Here is a 20511-nt window from a genome sequence, read left to right as displayed (position 1 = left end):
ATGAACACACTAGCATATTACCTTTTGCAATTCTTTCCCTCCCTCCTCCAAACCACTGAACAAGTATAGACAATAGTATACTGTTCAGAGAGGTGGTTTAACATTTAACATTCCCAAAGACAGTACTTCCTATGAATTTTAGCAAAAAGATATTTACAAAGTGATATTTTACTACCTCTACATTTAACATACGTTGGGCACTTCTAAACATCTAGATGGACTAGATGTTTCAAATAAGGACTTAATTTGTCCACTATATACAGAGCAGTATTGAACGAACTGCACACATGTAACAGTTATAATCTGAAAGTGTCTTCAAAATACCAGCATTCTAGCCATTCTAAGACCAACCCCCTTCTCTCTCTCCCCCGCCTCCAACCCAGAGGGCTATAATGCTCAAATTTTCAGAAGACAGTCTTTCCTAGAAATTTTAACACAAAATGTACAAAATGTATTATTTACTAACTCTATTTTTGTCATACACTGGCAACCTCTTTAACATCTAGAAAGACTAGGTGTTGTAAATTAGGACTCATTTGTCCATTATATACACTATATACACAGCAAAGTGAAACAAAATGCAGGAACATAAAAAAGACAATGGTTAATCTTGCCTCACTATAAACACACTGGCACAGAGCTCTCTGCACTTCCTTCTCCTCTCCCCGACCTTGAACCAGTGCACAAACACAGTGCATACTGCGTACTGTTCAAAAAGGTGGTTTGGCCACCCCTCCCCCCCAAAACAACATTTCATACGAATTTTAACAAAAAGATATTTACAAAATGTCTTTTTACTACCTCTACTTTGAACATATATCAGGCACTTCAGAACATCTAGAAAGACTAGATATTTCAAAAAAGTACTTATTGTCAACTACATTACAGTAGTAAGGAATAAAATGCACACACAAAACAATGGTTCTAACATGGAAAAGTCTTCTAACTGTGACCAGTCTGGCATAGAACCTTCTTTTCTTCCTCCTCAACGTCTGCCATTCCATGTCCTCAACCCACTGGACAAACGTGGACCTCTGTGGCTCCTGATGTCGCCTCTAGAGGTGGTCAAACAACTCCATTTCGAAAAGTCATTTCCAGAAGACATTTCTTTTCTACGGTTTTTTTAAAGAAACAAATGGGCATTTACAAGACATGTGACTTTAACTCTATCATACGTCGGCAACCTCTTCACATCTAGAAGGCCTATATGTAGCGAAAAGTTTTCTTTCGAAAGGTTGACGGGAAAGTTGAGAGCAGCTTTTTCATATTATATACACAGGCCTTCTATAAACGGCCAGTAAATCTTCCCAAAGGGTGGCGGGCACTTCCTATTGGCCGCATGTGGTACGTTATTCTACCATTTCTATCTTCCGACATCGAAGTCTTGGTAGAACGACGACCAACCGCCCGATGACCCGCTAACGTTCCACCCGTCGTCGACCGGGGCTCCGCTCACCTTCCGGGCCCGTTCAGGCCTTTGTCCGTAGTTCTCCGGACGAGGTGAGGTCTCGTCCAACTGGGACAGAGAGGTCACCTCAGGTCCCGGATCCGCGCGGGCTCCAAGGCCTAAGGGTGGCTGAGCTGGCGTCCATGCAGACCCCCCTTCCCGGGCCCTCGAAACTCTAAGGGCCCTCCGCGGCGTTCCAGTGGCCGCCATTCTTCTCGCCCTGCCACGCCCGACGCCCAAAGGCGCCACGTCCTCGGTGGCCTGCCGGGAGGCTTCGCCTAACCCCTGCAGCGTGGGGTCAAGAGACCCGGCGGTGGGCGGGATCTGGGCTCCAAGGGGCCGCCGCCATTAGGTCGCGGACGTGGGGGTGGGGGAGAAGTTCGTTGCTGCTTCCAGGCTCGGGCCCTGCCAGTGGGCTGCTGCGGCGAGGGCTCTGGGGCTCGGCAAGACACAGCCTGAGCCTGTCCCGGGGGTCCCCCAGTTCACCTGCCGACCAGAGGCCGGAGGGCCTGGAGGGCCCCGGGCTAGAAGGCCGCGATCCGCTTCTCACCGCGCTCTCTGCCGGAACTCCCCATTCACTTTTAACTTCCTGGTGTTGTCTTATAGTGACAAACTCCTACTGGTGAAGGGAAACTGTCACCAACAACCGCGAAGCAAGTCTTGTTCCAAAAGCTTAAGCGGAGAACATCTATCTTTCAGGAGATCTGTTAAAACACATCCCGGCCCCTCATCCACCTCTCCAACCCAACCCCCAACCCCACAAATTGGATCTTTGGTTCTGTGCTACGGGAAGAAATTTACTTAAAATACCCATGCACTGAGCTGGGTGCTGGGGTACGGTGGGGAGTGAGGGCATTAAGTTTCCTACTTAGAGGAGTTTATAGTTTAGTAGAGAAGACTGAAACACGAACATAATTTCAAAAAAATAAAAATACTGTAAAAAAAGAACTTTTCTCACACAGTTGCCTGTGTGATTACAAACACAAAATATCCACTTTTAAAATGTAACAAATTTTTCGAATTATTCAGAAAAGACCAATGTAATGGATATAGGATTTCATACACTGGGTCAGAATCAGGGCTTATTCAACCCAGGAGTCTATTTTGACAGGTGTAAGGGGTTCTGGGAGAGCTGGGTTGTGACCGATGCCATGCATCTTTGTGCGCCTTATATTACTCCCTTAGTCAACCTTGCTGAAGATGATTTGATGCCAATAATTCCAGCACTGGGTTTTGACTTACTGACCTGGTTTTGACTTAGTGACCTCACCCCGAAAGTATCCTTCCAGACCAATGGGTTATTTCTCAAGGGTTTACCTTATATGGTGCAAAAGATACAATGGGAATGGATCGTATCTTTTGGGAATGCACACACGTAATCCTCTCGGCAACCCCATGAAGAAAGGACTATCAAGTACTTCCAAGTACTATCAAGTAAGAAAAAGTACTTGTACTTTCAAGTAAGTACTATCAAGTTCTTACTTACTTGCAAGTAAGTGAAAAGGCAGGTAGGTACACCTGGCAGTCTGGCTTCAGGCCTGGGCTTCAATCACTATATATACTCTCCTTTATGAGAATATTTTAACATCTTATTTAGCCACAAGTCCTTTGTCCATTTCTCATCTCTCTATTGCATCCCTTTTCTTTGCCTAACTCCTGCCTTTACAGTTTACACTTTAGTTGAACTGCTTTTAGCTGTTGCCTTATTTCAACTACTTTAAAGTATGTTTAAAAATAGATCTTTGGTTTTGGAAATCATTTGGCTCCATCAGGAAGACTCCTGCTCAAAATATGGTCTGAATTATATGAACACACACACACATAAACACAGACACACAGTGGGGAACACAGGACATCAACATAGCCTAATGGGAGAATAAAGGGAAAGAAGCTTAAGGATGGAGTTATATATATTTCTGAGTAATTAAAAAAAGTTTTTGTTTTTCGATGTAGTTCTCTCTTTTTGATATGGTTCTTATTTATCAAAATGTCATTAATCTCTCAATAGTCATCTCAAGATGAGCTAATCAAAAAGTTCATATTTTTCTTTAAAAAAAAGCTACTATTTACTTTTGTTCTGGATTCTCTTCTCACTTTGCTCCAGAAATCCCTTATTTAACTAGTGTCCTCACCGTCAAATACCATGAAATAGAATGTCTTTTGCCACCAAATATCTTTTCTGCTGTCTAAGGCTACTTTCTCCTAGAAAGAAAAAGCAGGGTTTTTTGGTTTTTTTCCAGTTACCTCTTGTCTTATCCCTCCCCAAGATTTATGGCAGTGGAGGGGCCACCGAATACTAAAGAACAAGAAGTTCTCATATAACCATCCTGTTTCTATTAGACCATGGTTTATCGGGTGTTGGAGAAGTAAGTGACTTCCTTTGAGTTAATGAGTTGCTGGACCACAAAAAGCCAATCTGAGTCTGAGGGCGATGATTGCAAGTCACCCAGAGATCCCAGAATTTGAGCTGGATGTAGCACCTGGATGGAATTTGGAGTTGTCTCCCTTGGGGAGGGTATGAGCATATCAGGAGAAGAATGAACACAGAATTCTAGTGGCTAGAGGGGTGTCAGACACTGCTAACTCTTCATTAAAATCTGTTTTCCTCCTATTACAGCATTATAGGACTGTAGCTGGCATGGGGCTGCCCAAATAGTAACAGTATTTCCCAGTTTCCCTTGCAGCTGCATGTGGCCATATGACTAAGTTCTCACTAAGTTCTGCCTAACCTGTTTAAAAGACAATGGTTTGCCCTGGACTTCTGCTCACTCTTCTTTCCTGTAGCCTAGAATAATGATAACTAGAGAGGTGTTTGGGAACTATGTACTGAAGTAGGTCCACCATCAGATTGGGGTCCTAAATGACTGGATCTTCTAATATGGATCTATTAATCTTGGACTCTTACATGAGAGATAAGTAAACTGCTATTTTGTTTGTGCTATCGAGTTTTTAATTTTGCTTTTTACAGCTGTTTAGACAACCCTAATTAATATTAGTATCAATATTCTTTGGACCTGTAACTTTTTAAAGACTGATATCTTTCATAAAAGTTTTCAGTTATAGGGCTTCCCTGGTGGTGCAGTGGTTAAGAATCCACCGGCCCGTGCAGGGGACACGGGTTCGAGCCCTGGTCCGGGAAGATCCCACATGCCGCGGAGCAACTAAGCCCGTGTGCCACAACTACTAAGCCTGCGTTCTAGAGCCCTCAATCCACAACTACTGAGCCCACATGCCACAACTACTGAAGCCCACGCACCTAGAGCCCGTGCTCCACAACAAGAGAAGCCACCGCCATGAGAAGCCCGCGCACCGCAACAAAGAGTAGCCCCCACTCGCCGCAACTAGAGAAAGCCCACGTGCAGCAACAAAGACCCAATGCAGCCAAAAATAAATAAATTAATAAAAAAGGTTTTCAGTTATAAATGTGAACTTACACTATGATAATACTTTTAAAAATAAAATTCTGAAAAGAGTGTTTTAATGCAACCTTTTTACATATTGGAATTTTAACTTATAAATGAATTACTTGAATAATTTTAATGTATTAGAGATGCCTAGTTATAGGAAAACTGATGAATACTTTTATAAACTGAATATTAATCTCTCCCTACTGAATCAGTTTTACAATTTCAGAACAATACAAGAATTACTTTTAAAACTTCATATTTTAAAATGTAATTTTAATGCTCTACTACTTTAATTGTGTTTTGTAATTAATTACTTTTAAACGTGGCAAATATGTTTTATGTTGTGTTTAAATTACTTGTAAAATGTTTTAAACCTTGACTCAAATTTTCTCTGTTTAGGCTAACTGCAAATTTGCAAGTGAGTATATACAGGCTCAACTTTGACTCAAGTTTTTCTACAGACAAAAGGCAGGCAGAGGACATGGTGGGTGGGGGGAGGACCACAGGGTCCTGCTCCATTTCAGCTGTGCTTCCTGTGTATCCAGTGCTGCATGCCATGCTCTAACACACAAACACAAGTAATGGAAGAGCCTGCCCTTCGTGATTTTCAAAGATGATTGGAAATGCAGAAAATAAACCCATTAAAAAGATTTAGAGATACTTAAAAATACCATAAAAAACAAGAGGAAAATCTCCAATGAAGAAATGACTGGGTTCTAAAAAGTTAATCAATTTTAACAATTTTAATCAATTGTTGAAAATCAGTATACATTTTCCCATAGAAACAATGTCATTTTCCATGGTTAAGGCAATGGAAATATTGTAATAACCAACTGAAGCTCAAAAGAAAATCAGTTAAAATTCTGGATCAGTAGGAATGGAAGTCTTGTGGTAATGGCTCATTCACATAGAGAAGAACAGCACTCATATCTGATGAGTCTCTGGGGGTTCTTGTCCTCCCATTCGCTCCTCAGGCACAGGGTCCTTCTTGTGGCCTGCACATCAGAGACAGTTGAGACTTCTCCTAGGGTGGGGACAGTGGAGATCATGAGAAGGAGATGATTCTAGGTATGGTTCAGAGGTAGAATGACTGTAATGAAGGATGTGGAGCAGAGGTGTCCTATAGAGAGTTTTCTTGTGCACTTTCCCAGCCAATATCCACCTCCAGAGGTAAGCATTGTTTCCTTTTGTTTTTGTTTGTTTTTTATGACTGAGGTATAACTGACATGCAACATATTAGTTTCAGGTGTACAACACTTGTGCATCTGAATGATATTTGTATATTGTGAAATGATAACCAAAATAAGTCTAGTTAACATCTGATGCTTTTATTTGTTCTCAAACTTCATATAAATAGAATTATATAGTATGTACTCTCTGTGCTTGGAATCGTTACACAATGTAGTGTTTTTAAGATTTATCCAGAAAAAAAAAAACAAACATTTATCCAGGTAGTTGTGTGTATCAGTATGTTGCTCTTTTTATTTGTATGAATATATAATTTGTTTATCCATTCTCCTATTGATGAATATTTGGATTATTTCCACTTTTTGGTGTAATGAAGAAGGTGTTTTATTCTTGAACAAGTCTTTTTTGTGGACGTCTGCTCTCATTTTTCTTGTGTGCCTAAGAGTGCAATTGCTGGGTCATAGGGTAGGTTTATGTTTAACTTTAGTTGAAACTGCCAAAAAGTTTTCAAAAGAGGTTGTGCCATTTTATACACTCACCTGTAATATATAAAAGTTCCAGTAGCTTCATAGCCTCTCAACACTTGGTACTGTTAGTCATTCTTGTGGGTGTGTGGTATTATCTCATGGTGTTTTTGGTTTGAATTTCCCTGATGACTTATGACATTGAACCTCTTTCCATTCAATTTCTTGGCCATTTGTACATCTTCTTTGCAAAGTGTTTGTGAAAACGTTTTGCCTGTTTTTAAAAAGCTGAGTGGTCTTATTATTGAGTTGTAAGAGTTCTTTGTACAAGCCAGTTACAAATTCTTTGCAGATATATTTATTTCAAAATATTTATTTATTTATTTATTTATTTATGGCTGTGTTGGGTCTTCACTGCTGTGCGCGGGCTTTCTCTATTTGCAGAGAGTGGGGGTTACTCTTCGTTGCAGTGAGCAGGCTTCTCATTGCGGTGGCTTCTCTTGCTGTGGAGCACAGGCTCTAGGTGCGTGGGCTTCAGTAGTTGTGGCATGCAGGCTCAGTGGTTGTGGCTTGCAGGCTCTAGAGCGCAGGCTCAGTAGTTGTGGCACACGGGCTTAGTTGCTCTGCGACATGTGGGATCTTCCCGGACCAGGGCACGAACCTGTGTCCCCTGCACTGGCAGACGGATTCTTAACCACTGCACCACCAGGGAAGTCCCTCACTTTCTTAATTGTGTTTATTGATGAGCAGAAGTTTTAAATTTGGATGAAATCTACTTTGTCATTTTTTCCTTTACGGTTAGTACTTTTTGCTCTTATTTAAGAAATCTTTGCTTACTCCTCATATAGTCATATAGTCTCCTGTGTTTCCAGCTAGATTTATATTTTAGATTTCACATTTAGATCTGCAATCCATTTTTTAAAAAATTTATTTTCTTTATTTTTTGGCTGTCGGGTCTTAGTTGCGGCATGCGGGATCTTCACTGAGGCATGCGGGCTTCTCTCTAGTTGTTTCTCTCTAGTTGTGGCATGTGGGTTTTCCCTCTCTAGTTGTGGCGCTTAAGCTTCAGGGCGCATGGGCTCTGTAGTGTACGGCACGCAGGCTCTCTTCTTGAGGCGCGAGCTCAGTAGTTGTGGCACTCAGGCTTAGTTGCCGCATGATCTTAGTTCCCTGACCAGGGATCAAACCTGCCTCCACAGTATTGGAAGGTGGATTCTTTACCACTGGACCACCAGGGAAGTCCCCTGCAATCCATTTTAAATTAATTTTTTTCTGAATGGTATGAGTGTAAGAGTCAAGGTTTATTTTTTTCTATCTGGATGCTGTATTCTACCAACACCATTTATTCTAAGACCTTTCTTTCCCTATGAATTGCATTGGTGTCTTTTTCATTGGTCAAGTAACAATATATGTGTGAGCCTATATCTGGACTCTATTCTGTTCCATTGGTCTATTTGTTTATCCTTATGCCTATACCATACTGTATTAATTACTTGCCTTGATAGTAAAATTAGAAAATTGGTAGCATAAATCCTCCATCTTTATTTTAAAGATGATTTTGACTTTCTAGGGTTTTTTGCAATTGCATTTAAATTTTAAAATTAGCCTATCAATTTCTACCAAAAAAGCCTGCTGGCATTCTGATTAGGATTGCATTGAATGTATAGACCAATTGGGGAGAAGTGACATCATAACAATTAAACCTTATTCCATGTAATAGGCTATTTCTTCTTTTATTAGGTCTTCTTTGATTTCTCCTTGTTTTATGATTTTCACTGTAGAATTTTCTGCATTTTATTTAGTCCTGTGTACCTTATTATTTTTTAAATCCTATTGTAAATGGTATTATTTTTACACTTTCATATTTCAATTGTTTGCTGCAAGTATAAAGACATATAGCTGATATTTGTATATTGACTTTATATCACATGGCCTTGCTAAATTCACTTATTACTTCTAGTAGTTTGTAGATTCCTTGGATATTCTATGTACACAATCATGCCATTTATGAATAAAGATAGTTTTACTATTTCCTTTGCAACAAAAAAATTTTTTTTTTCTCCTTATTGCACTGGCAGGAACTCCAATACAATGTTGAATATAAGTGGTGATAACAGACATCCTTATCTTGTAAGTGCGAAGCATTCAGTATTTCACCATTAAGTATGATATTATTTGTATGTTTTAGGTAAATAATCTTATCAAATTGAGGAAGTTTCTCTCTATTCTTAGTCAACTAATAGTTTTTATTATGAATGGGTTCTGAATTTTATAAAATGCTTTTTCTGTATCTTTTAAGATGATGACATTGTTAAAATTATATTGAATGACTTTTTAAGTGTTAAGCCAGCTATGTCTTTCTGAAATAAACTCACAAGACCATGATATGTATGGTTCTTACATAATACTGTATCTGATTTGTTAGTATTTCATTTGGATTTTTTTTCCACCTGTATTCTTAAGGGATATTACTCTGTAATTTTTTTTTCTTGTAATGTCCTTGATAGATTTTGGTATCAAGGTTATGCTGGCCTCTCTGAAAGATTATGTGTAGAATTGTTCATCTTTTTCCTTAAAAGTTTGGTAGCATTTATCAGGGTAGCCATCTGGATCTGGTGTTTTTGTTGTTGGAATGTTATAAATTATGGACTTAATTTCATTAAAAGATACAGGATTATTCAAAATTTCTGTAAGTTGTGTTTTTCTAAAAAGTTGCCCATTTCATCTAGGTTGTCAACTTTATTGACATAAAGTTGTTCATGAACCCTCATATTATTTTTTTAATGTATGTGGCATCTATAGTGATGTTACCTCTGTCATTCTTGATATTAGGTACATCTGTTTTCTCTCTTACTCTTTTCCTTGATCAATTCTATCAATTTTATTAATCTTTTCAGAGAACCATCTTTTGGCTTCATTGACTTTCTCAGTTTTTTAAATTTTTATTTTAATTATTTATTTTTGGCTGCATTGGGTCTTCGTTGCTGGGTGCGGGCTTTCTCTAGTTGCGGCGAGCGGGGGCTACCATTTGTTGCGGTGCGCAGGCTTCATTGTGGTTGCTTCTCTTGTTGTGGAGCACGGGCTCTAGTCACAAGGGCTGCAGTAGTTGTGGCTCGCGGGCTCTAGAGCACAGGCTCAATAGTTGTGGCACACGGGTTTAGTTGCTCCGCGGCATGTGGGATCTTTCCAGACCAGGGATCGAACCCGTGTGCCCTGCATTGGCAGGGAGATTCTTAACCACTGTGCCACCAGGGAAGTCCCTGACTTTCTCTGTTTTATATCTCTTTTCTATTTCATTAATCTCTGATTTTATTTCTTTCTTTCTACCTTCTCTTTTTTGTACCTTGTTGAGCTAGATAATTAGTTCATCAAATTTCCATCTAAGAACTACTCTAGCTGTGTCTCACAAATTTTGATATGTTGTATTTTCATTACTGTTACTTTCAAAATGTTTTCTAATTTCTATTGTAATTTCGTCTTTGATGAATCAGTTACTTAGAAGTAAGTTACTTAATTTCCAGATGATTTGGGATTTTCTAGATATGTAACCAAACAGGATCCTATGGGTCCTTCCCCTGAACAGACCTCTTCCCTATACCCTCTGCTTTAGCTCCTCTGAAGTATTGTACTTAGATGATTGTATCTGACACACAGTTCCTGAGTTGTTTTATAGATGCTAAAACCCGCACCAAATGGAATAAATTAACTACTTGATGACTGTGGGCACGTAGCCCGCAGACCTACTGGAGCCTGAGGATTGATAATGTTAACCCCTGTGACACCGCCCTGTTACCTCACCATCAACCAATCAGAGAATTCGGCAGGAGCTCATCACATACCCTGGGATGCCCCTCCCTTACCTTACCTTTAAAAATGCCTTGCTGAAACCCATTGGGGAGGTCAGGCTTTTTGAGCACTAGGTGTCCCGGGTTCCTTATATGGCGCCTTACAATAAATGCTGCACTTTCCCTCACCACAACCCACCAGGCTAGTGGACCCACGTTTTGGCTTGGTAACAGATATCTTATTGTTATTGATTTCTGGTTTAATTTTTCTGTGGTTAAAGAACATATTTTGTATAATTTTAATCCTTTGAAATTGATTACTAGTTTTATGGCTCAGCATATGATATATTTTGTTCATTGTTCCATAAGCACTTGAAAAGATGGAGCAACCTACAGCTGTTGAGTACAGTTTTCTACAAGTGTCAGTTAAGTTGCTTAGTATTGTTGCTCAAATGTTCTATATCCTTACTAATATTTTGTCTTCTTGTTCTATTGATTACTGAGGAGGTATGTTAAAATCTCCAATTCTAATTCTATATTTGTCTTTCCCATACAGTTCTGTCAATTTTTTGCTTCATAAATTTTGAAGTTATATTATTAGGTGCATATACATTTAGGATTATGTATTTCTCCTATGGAATTGATCTTCTAATTATTATGAATTTCCTTTTTTTCTCTGTTACTTCTTCCTTAACATCTATTTTGACCATTAATAATATAGCCATATCAGTTTTCATATGATTACTGTTTTCACGGAGTATCTCTTCCCATGTTTTATTTCCAATTACTTATATTTAAATCAATTATGTTTAAGGTGTATCTCTTGTAGTCAGGATATTGTTGGTTCTTTTTAAAAATATAGTCTGACAATCTTTTTCTTTTAAAGAGTTATTAGTCCCTTTAAATTTTTTGTGATTACTGATATGGTTAGCTTTAAATATATCATATTTGTGTTTTTAATTTGTTCCATCTGTTACTTGTTTGTTCCTCTTTTCCAGCTTTCTTTCAGGTTAGTCAAGTATGTTTTAGTTCTCCATTTTTCCTCTTTTATTGTCTTTTTACATATAGTTCTTATATATTTAGTAGTTACCTTAATGATTACAATATACATCTTTAATTTATTACTATCTTGAATTAGTACTTAATTGCTTCACAAACAACATAAGAGCCTTACAACCATATAATTATAATTTTATTTATCTTTCCTGAATTTTGTGTTATCATTGTCATATATGTTACTTCAACATGTTATGAACCCCATAATACATTGACAGTATTATTGTTTTAAACAGCAAATAGTCTTTTAAAAAGAGTATGAAGTGAAAATTTTTAAATTTTAAATTTCTACCATTTATACCATATCAAGATATCAAATTCCTGGGAATAAACCTAACCAAAGATATACAAGTCCTCTATGCAGAAAGTGGGAAAAAATATTGGAAGAAATTAAAGAGACCTAAAGTAATGGAGTGAGATAACATGTTTATGCGTTATGAGTCAATATTGCAAGGATGTCAGGTCACTGCAATTTAGTCTTCAGATTCAATGCAATGCCAATCAGAATCTCAATGTGTAGTGTGTGTACACGTGTGTCTGTGTGTGTGTAGCTGATTTTAAAATCTTAGCCAAGGCACCTGAAAAAGAACAAGGCTCACCAAAGAAGATATACAGATGGCAAATTCTAAGACTCACGATTGAAAAGCATATGAAAAGATGTTCCACATCATATGTCATCAGGCAAATGCAAATTAAGGTGACAGTGGCATAACACTACACACCTATGAGAATGGCCAAAAACCAAGAACACTGATGACACCAAATGCTGTCAAGGTTATGGTGCAACAGATACTCTTTCACTGCTGGCAGGAATGCAAAATGGTACACCCACTTTGAAGGTTTCTTACAAACTTTACATACATCCAGCCATCAGCAATTGTGAGTCTTGGTATTTCCCAACGGAGTTGAAACTTATGTCCATATGTAAACCTGCACTCAGATTTCCACGCCCCACCACCCAGCTTAATTGAGGTATAATTGACAAATAAAATTATATATATTTAAAGTGTACACCACGATGATTTGCTACATTTATACATTGTCAAATGATTACCACAATCAAGTTAATTAACACATCCATCACCTAACATAGTTACCTTTTGTGTGTGTGTGGTGAGAAAGCTTAACATTTACTTCCTTAGCAAATTTCAACTATCCAATACAGAATTATTAACTATAGTCACCATGCTGTACATTAGATCCTCAGAACTTATTCATCTTATAACTGAAATTTTATACCCTTTGACCAACATCTCCTCATTTCCCCTACCTTCTAGCCCTTGGTAACCACCGATCTATTCTGTTTTAATGAGCTCAACTTTTTTTTTTTCAGATTCCACATATAATAATTCCACATCCTACTATTTGTGATAGCATACAATACTTATCTTTCCCTTCTGGTTTATTTCACCTAGCATAATGCCTTCTAGGTTCACCCATGTTGTCACAAATGACAGGATTCCCTTTTTATGGCTGAATAATATTTTATTGTATGTATATATAACATAGTTTCTTTATCCATTCACCTTTTGGTGTACACTTAGGCTGTTTTCATATCTTGACTATCGTGAATAATGCTGTAATGAATATGGAAGTGCACATATCTCTTCCAGATACTGATTTTGCTTCCTTCAGATACATACCCAAAAGTGGGATTTCTGGATCTTATCATAGTTCTATTTTTAATTTCTTGAGGAACCTCCATACTGTTTTCCATAATAGCGGTACAAAATTACATTCCCACCAACAGTGTACAAGAGTTCCCTTTTTGCCACATTCTTGCCAACATTTCATTTGTTATTTCTTACATATATTTCTTTTGATAATAGCCATTCTAACAGGTATGAGGTGATAGCTCATCGTAGTTTTGATTTGCATTTCCCTGATAATTATTGACGTTGAGCACCTTTTTATCTATCTGTTGGCCATTTGTATATTTTCTTTGGAAAGATATCTATTCACATCCTTTGTCCAGTTTTTAATCAGATTATTTGTTTTCTTCCTATTGAGTTACATGAGTTTCTTATATATTTTAGATATCAACCCCTTATCAGATATATGATTTACAAATATTTTCTCCCATTCTGTAGGTTGTCTTCTCATTTCCTTTATTGTTTCCTTTGCTGTACAGAAGCTTTTTGGTTTGATGTAGTCCCAGTTGTTTATTTTTGCTTTTGTTGCTTGCGATTTTGGATGATCTAAAAAAATCATTGCCAACGCCAATGTCAAGGAGGTTTTCCCTATGTTTTTTTCAAAGAGTTTTATCGTTTCTGGTCTTACATTTCAGTCTTGAATCCATTTCAAGTTAGTTTTGTGAGTGGTATAAAATGGGGGTCTAATTTCATCCTTTTGCAATGTGGATATCTAGTTTTCCCAACACCATTTATTGAAGATACTATCCTTTTCCCATTCTATATTCTTGGCACCCATGTCAAAGATTAGTTAACTGTATACATATGCATTTATTTCTGGGCTGTCCACTCTCTTCCCTTGGTCTATGTGTCTGTTTTTTATGCTTGTATCATACTGCTTTGATTACTATAGGTTTTTAATGTAGTTTGAAATCAGGACGTGTAATGCCTCCAGCTTTGTTCTTTTTTCTCAAGGTTGTTTTGGCTATTTGGAGTCTTTTGTTGATACAGATGTTTATAGCAGTTTTATTTGTTTGTTTTTCATTTTTTAATTAATTATTTATTTATTTAGGCTTCGCTGAGTCTTCGTTGCAGCACGTGGGCTCTTTGTTGCGGCATGTGGGCTTCTCTAGTTGCGGTGTGCAGGCTCTAGAGTGCATAGGCTCAGTAGTTGTGGTGTGTGGGCTTAGTTGCGGTATGTGGGATCTTAGTTCCCCGACCAAGGATGGAACCCTGGCCCCCTGCTTTGGGAGCATGGAGTCTTAACCACTGGACCACCAGGGAAGTCTCTATAGCAGCTTTATTTGTAATTGCCAAAACTTGGAAGCAACTTGGATGTCTTTCAGTAGGCAAATGGATAAATAAACTGTGGTACATCTGGACAGCAGAATATTATTCAGTGTTAAGAAGAAATGAACTACCAAGCCATAAAAAGACATGGAGGAAACTTAAATGCATGTTACTAAGTGAAAGAAACTAAAATGAAAAGGCTACTGTGATGGTTAATTTTAAGTGTCAACTTGACTGGGCTAAGGTATGCCCAGATAGCTGGTGAAACATTATTTCTGAGTGTGTCTGTGAGGGTGTTTCTAGATGAGATTAGCATTTGAATTGGCAGACTGAGTAAAGAAGATCACTCTACCCATGTGGGTGGGCATTATCCAATCCATTAACATCCTGAATAAAACAAAAAGGTGGGGCTTCCCTGGTGGTGCAGTGGTTGAGAATCTGCCTGCCAATGCAGGGGACACGGGTTCGAGCCCTGGTCTGGGAAGATCCCACATGCCGCGGAGTGACTAGGCCCGTGAGCCACAATTGCTGAGCCTGCGCGTCTGGAGCCTGTGCTCCACAACAAGAGAGGCCGCGATAGTGAGAGGCCCGCGCACCGCGATGAAGAGTGACCCCCACTTGCTGCAACTAGAGAAAGCCCTCACACAGAAACGAAGACCCAACACAGCCATAAATAAATAAATAAATATTAAAAAAAAAAGAAAATATTTGTATAATCTGGGAGGAAAGGAAGGCATTTATAATAAGTAAGAGACCAAAATCCAAGAACAGTGAAGAAGTCTTACACATGCAAATTCAAAACTCTGTATATAAATAATGATAAATAAGGAATTCAACAAAAGATTAAAATTCAAAACGCATGAAGAACTTCACACAACTATTAAAAAACGACAAGACAGTAGAAAAATAAGCAAATGATATGAACAGTCCATTCAAATAGAAGGAACTAAAAACGGCCAATTAGTTTATTCAGACATGTAACCAAAGAAATTTTAGGTAATATTATATCTGTTTTCCTCATCAGATTGGAAAACAAAACAAAAAGATTGGTCATATTCAGAACTGGAGAAGTGATGGAAGTGGGCATGCTCATCTACTGTGGGTGGAAGATAAATTAATTAAGCTTTCATGTGTAACAATTTTATCAAAACTGTGAGTTCCTTTTACCACCAATTCCCTTCCAGGATTTCCTGCAGAAATAGTTACACATGTGTATAAACAAAGATGTCTACTGTAGCATTGTTTGGGGTATAGCTTAGGTGCTGGAGCCGGACTATGTGGACTCTACCACTAACTACTTTTCTGACCTCAGGCAACTTAATATTTTTGTGGCTCAGCTTTCTCATCTGTAAAATGAGGACTAGAATATTACCTACCCTGTACATTGTTGTGAGGAACAGAGAAAATAATATACATGTAAAGTGCTCAGCACATGGCCTGGCACAACGAGTTCAAGTTATCAGGTGGCATTAACAGTGAAAAATTTGAAATAACTTCATAAATGTTCATCAAGATGGTCAAGGATTCTATTATGGGACACCATACTGTAGACTAATACAGTGGTCCCCAGCCTTTTTGGCACCAGGGACTGGTTTCGTGGAAGACAGTTTTTCCATGGATTGAGGGGATAGTTCAGGCGATAATGGGAGCTATGGGGAGCGATCGGCAGAGGCAGATGAAGCTTTGCTCTCTCGCCCGCCTCTCACCTCCTGCTGTGCAGCCGGGTTCCTAACAGGCCATGGACAGCTACCAGTCAGCGGCTGGGGGGTTGGGGACCCCTGGACTAATACATACATATATATATATATTTTTAAATTAATTAATTAATTAATTTATTTATTTATTTATGGCTGTGTTGGGTCTTCGTTTCTGTGCCGGGGCTTTCTCCAGCTGCGGCGAGCGGGGGCCACTCTTCATCGCGGTGTGCGGGCCTCTCACTGTCACGACCTCTCTTGTTGCGGAGCACAGGCTCCAGACACGCAGGCTCAGCAGTTGTGGCTCACAGGCCTAGTTGCTCCACGGCATGTGGGATCTTCCCAGACCAGGGCTCGAACCCGTGTTCCCTGCATTAGCAGGCAGATTCCCAACCACTGCGCCACCAGGGAAGCCCCATACATATATTGTTTTAAAGTATATTTTTAAGAATTTATTTTGAATGAGACGAATTTATTGTACTGACATGGGAAGATTAGGAAAGAGTTTAACCAGCACAGTCCCTGTTTGGTTTCTATAGCTCTCTTGGCAAAGGGTAGGGACAATTGAAGCAAGCACATTTAAAGCTTTAGCTCATATAGAGAACATCACATCCACTTGCATTCCATTGACCAAAGCAAATCATATGGACCCTGCCTATTGGGAGGCACTGAAGTCTATTAGCTAAGGGCTGAATGTACAATCATCTTATAGGGGAGAAAGTGAATAGTTGGGAACAGTAATACCATCTATCAAAGCTGGGTATCCACGACCCCACGACCCCACCATTGAGTAGACATCCCACACTCTATGTGTGAGTGTGTGTTTTTATTTACCTTCAGAATCCGTATCTATGGGTCACACATATGAGAAAAACACTATGGAACATTTGCCTGTGGATTCCCCGAGCAAATGAGGTTACAATGGGACCTCAGCAATGAGAGATAAATCCTGATTTCTCGTGTCTCCACTGGTAAGATGTAGTAGATACTTAGGTGATCACCAGGCTCATTCCCAACTTAACTTTTTTGTTCCTTCACAATATCCTGGACATTCAAATTTGTGTTTAGTTCCTTGCAAAAAATTATTTCATTTAATTTTAACAACACCATTATGGGGTAGCTATTTTATCCTCATTATAAATTATTGTGTATCATAGGCCTTCCAGAAGCACTCTCTTATTGTTAAAACTCTTTGATTATGAGTATTAATTGTGCATGCCAATTTTGAGCAGTTTGGGGGGATGGTGTTGGGAGAACTCCCTGGCATCAGTGTTATAACAGTGTCTCAGGAATACATGTCTGCAGCAGGTGTGCTCATTTTTCAAACCTAAGACCCAGCTTTGTGGGGTTAGGGCATGAGTTGGCTTTGGGCTCTTGTCAACCACAGCAGAAGGGGGTACTTAAGATTGTAGCCCCTTTCATCCTAGTGCAGTCACTAGGCCACTGACATAGGGCACTGACGTAATCCTAACCTGAGCCCAAAGGTCTAAGTCCATGTACTCAACAAGAAGTCTGTACAAATTTTCACCCATGGTCACAACTTTTACTCAAGCTCCATATCTGACTCACTAGATGCTGCCAGCTAGTGTCCTGCTGTGACCCAACAGAGCAGAGACATAACGGACAGCAAACACAACTTGTTCACTATCCTGTGCTCGATCATGCATGTTTTGGTAGGGTTGGCATATGCCAAAGCCCATCACTGACATGATTTGGATACTATTAATCTTATCAGGTTGCCGTTGGCAGAGAGTGTACCTTCTCTGTGGTGTAGTCAAAGAATTACTATGAACACCATGCTTATATAACCTGAGCAATGAATGAAACAGGACTTGGGGTTATACTTTATTCTGGAAGTTAACACTGACTCACTAGAAAACATTGGACAAGTTGCCTAAACTCACTGCACCTTCGTTTACCCATTTGTGAAATATCCTCTCTGTACCTCAAGGTTATAATAATCATAGGTCCTGGATTTTAGAATTGTTCTACAGATACCTCATTCAAACATTCAGCAATACTTATTATGTCAGGCACTCTTCTAGGTACAGTTGAATTTTCAACATATCTAAAAGTGAAATCATTATCTTCTCTTCCTCAAACCAGCTTTTATCTCCTATATTCTCTGTCTCAGTGGTGGCATCAACATCTATCCAGTTGCCTGAGGCAGAAACCCCTGGGCGTCAGTCTCAGTGTTTCTCTTTCCCTCAGGCCTACATCGGTCCTCTCAAGTGTACCCTCACCAATTAAAAGAATCTATTACTCCCTTGCTAACCCTGCCTCAGTGTTTTCACCCTTGTGGTCTCTCTGCCTTGAACACGCTCCTTCCTGATTTCACATAGCTGGCTTCTCATCATTCAGATCTTAGCTCAAATGTCATTTTGTTAGTGACATGTTCTTCAACCCATCCAATACAGAGCTGCTCCCCAGTTCTGCTCTTAATCTATTACCCTTTTTTATTTTTTACCATCTTATTAGCACTAATACTACCTGATAACTCACTTGTACACCGCCTCCCAACCGCCACCACCATTTTGTCTGTCTCCAACACAGAATCTAAGCTCTGTAAGTGCAGGGACATTTTCTGACTTGTTCACCTCCATTCCAGACACTGGGGATGTGGCTAGCATAACCACTATTTATTGTATTCATCTGGAAAAATCCAACCTGGTAAAATCCAGTTCTCTAACTATTCCTCATTTGCACCCAGCACACACTATGCAGACTGGTCTCGTGACCATAAACCTCAAGTGTCCCTTGCTGCTGTTTGGCATTTTTCTCCAGTCAATTCACTCTCCCACTTCCCCAGAAAATTATTTCACACCTTTCCCTCCTCAAACCTCTAACCCCACTCCCCCTCCTCAAGCTCATCTGATGACTTTGTTACTTACTTCACATAAACAACAAAAACAGAAGAGATCTTCCACGTGCTCTCCCCACGACTTCTGTACATACATTGTGCCTCTGTGTGTTCCAATGTGTGGACTGTCCATGCTCCTATCTGGACCAACCCCTCCACTCGTGCATTGGGTCCCACCTCCTCTCACTCAAGGACATCACTCCTGCAGCATCAGTTTTTCTCTCGATTGTTTTTCCCTGAGCTTTCAATATGCTCTAATGTCACCCATCTGCAAAACAACCCTCCCCTTGACCCTATTTCCCCTTTCAGTTATTGCTCCCAGTTTTCTGCTCCCTTTTACAGCAAAACTCTTTGAAAGAGGCATGAAACATTTTGTCTCCACTTTCTTTCCTCCTATTCCATTTTTAAAACCCACTTCTATATACAGAAATCATTCTTGTCACGGTCAACAATGACTACCATATTGCCCAATCCAGTGGTTATTTCTCTATCCTACCTTTACTCCACCTCTTAGCTGCATTTGACACAATCACTCACTTCTTATAACGCCTCATTTGGCTCAGGGACAGCATGTTCTTAGTTCTCATACTATGTCACAGGCTGTTCTTCTTAGTCTCTTCTGCTGGTTCCGCCTCATCTTCTTGACTTCTAAATATTAGTTGTCCAAGGCTTAGCCTCTTTTATAGTTTCAGTCATCTCTTAGGGGGACCCATCTAGTATCAAGGCTTAAGGTCTATCTTAAAATGAGGACTTCCATATTTATACATTCAGTTCCAGTCTCTCCCCTGAATTCCAGACTAATCTGATTATCTATTCAAAATCTATACTTGACTATCTAGTAACCATTTCATGCTACTCCGTCCAAAAATGAATTCTTCATGTTCCTCAAACCTCCTGATTCTCAGTCTTCTCCCTTCCATAAATGGAAACTCCATTCTACCATTTTCTTAGGCCAAATCCCTGAAATCACCCTTTATTCCCCTACTTCTCTCAGATACTTAGTCAGTGTATTTTTTTTTAAACTTTAAACAAAATTTTATTTATTTATTTATCTTTGGCTGCATTGGGTCTTTGTTGCTGCACGCAGGCTTTCTCTAGTTGCGGCGAGTGGGGTCTACTCTTCCTTGCAGTGCGCGGGCTTCTCATTGTGGTGGCTTCTCTCGCTGCGGAGCACGGGATCTAGGCGCGTAGGTTTTAGTAGCTGTGGCACGCAGGCTCCGTAGTTGTGGCTCACGGGCTCTAGAGCGCAGGCTCAGCAGTTGTGGTGCGCAGGCTTAGCAGCTCCTTGGCATGTGGGATCTTCCTGGACCAGGGCTCGAACCCATGTCCCCTGCATTGGCAGGTGGATTCTTAACCACTGCGCCACCAGGGAAGTCCCTGAATCAGTGTATTTTATAAGCTCTACCTTTTAAAAATATCTAGTATCTTACCACCTCTCACCACTCCACTGCCACCACAGTGACCCAACAACTATCATCTCTTGCCCAGACACCTGCAACAGTCTCCTAACTGGTCTCCCTGCTTCCACTCTGCTCTCTTCTATAGACTTTTCATACAGCATTCAGAGTAAACTTATAGGCATCATCTCAACTAGCTGACTTGGAGTCTCTCAGTTACCTTTATACAGTTATCTAGCTGTGCTTTAGATGCCAGACTAAATATACCAACAGAACACTTAGCTTAAAGCTA

Source organism: Balaenoptera physalus, assembly GCF_965194825.1.
Source record: "Balaenoptera physalus genome assembly, chromosome: 1".
NCBI lineage: Eukaryota > Metazoa > Chordata > Mammalia > Artiodactyla > Balaenopteridae > Balaenoptera > Balaenoptera physalus.
This window is presented reverse-complemented; position numbering follows the sequence as displayed.